This window comes from Cupressus sempervirens, chromosome 4 (assembly GCF_028749045.1).
Source record: "Cupressus sempervirens isolate cs-2001-9-10 chromosome 4, ASM2874904v1, whole genome shotgun sequence".
Classification (NCBI taxonomy): Eukaryota; Viridiplantae; Streptophyta; class Pinopsida; order Cupressales; family Cupressaceae; genus Cupressus; species Cupressus sempervirens.
In genome coordinates this window covers 478,950,866-478,952,015 of record NC_143121.1, presented here as the reverse complement: position 1 = coordinate 478,952,015, position 1,150 = coordinate 478,950,866, and the positions used below count along the sequence as shown (strand labels likewise).

The 1,150-nt window shown below is 38.9% G+C and overlaps 1 pseudogene; it reads right to left on the bottom strand.

The window, feature by feature from the left end:
• Window positions 1–273: 273 nt before the first annotated feature.
• LOC149562038 (uncharacterized) lies at window positions 274–745 on the bottom strand (annotated as a pseudogene).
• Window positions 746–1,150: the final 405 nt, after the last annotated feature.

Sequence of the window (1,150 nt, the reverse complement as noted above, 5' to 3'; positions counted from 1 at the left end):
CAAATCACACAAGAAAAAACACAGTTTGTTTACTTCCATTCAAGATACAGACCATGCAAAATGATCTCTATAAATTCAGTCATACCATACAAGAAGCACAATTTAGTATAGTTTCTACCATTCACAATCTACATCCATTCATAATACAGATCATGAAAAGGGATTTTTAATATTTGATACAAGCCGCACAAGACGCACACAAAAAATACAATTTTTTAACATCTAAAACATCTTTTTTCAATTCGTTATGATATGAGAGATCATCGAAATGACCTAATAGGAGAGGGCTCCAAAGACAGTAATATTGCAGGTGCCTTTAACAACACTAAGCACAGTGCTGCCCTCCTCCTTTATAGAGCATGCCCTATCGTCCTTGCAACTTTGCGTCTTGGGAACGACCATCATCAAAATACCATCCTGATAATGTGCCCAAGTTGCGTCAGGGTTAGCGGAGGGAGGCAGCTAGAACCACCAGGTGTCCAGATCATCAGAGCCGTGCACTGGTTGGTCCTGTACGTCTCTCACAACTACTTTCTTCACCCCAGGAATGATTACCACAACCTCCAATTCCACTGTATCCAAGACTGTAATCTGAGAATCTGCTATTACAAACTTGAAGGCCACTTCCATCTCCTCGCTTTCAACTGCACCATCTATGGCCACAGAATCACTTTAATTTCTTCAGGCTCGGCTCCTTGATATTACTGATAGACGCTTTTCACACTGACACTAGAATTGCCGTCATAGCACCGTTCCATTTTTTGAAGCATCATTTGACCATTCAAGTGAATAATTCTTAAGGAGTGAAACCTATCGGCTTAATTTATTGAGGATTAAGAGTATTAGTTCATGATTATTGAGGTACTCACTCAATGAAAAAATTCAAAAACTGTTCCGCCAGTTCCAGAGAGCAACTCGAGAAAAGGTCAATAGCAAAGAGTAGCTGGACGTGGCAAGATAGGTGTATTATGCTAAAGGAAAGCAAAACATTTTGATAGCTTTGGAGTTTGTAAGCAAACATAGTGGTCCTGATTTTCGTTGGTTTACTGCAAATGGGCTGAAAATGGTCTGTTTCTTTTCTTCAACTAGTTTTCCTTATTATTTTGTTAAAAACCTATTTATTGGGCATTTGTGAAAATTGCATCTATTC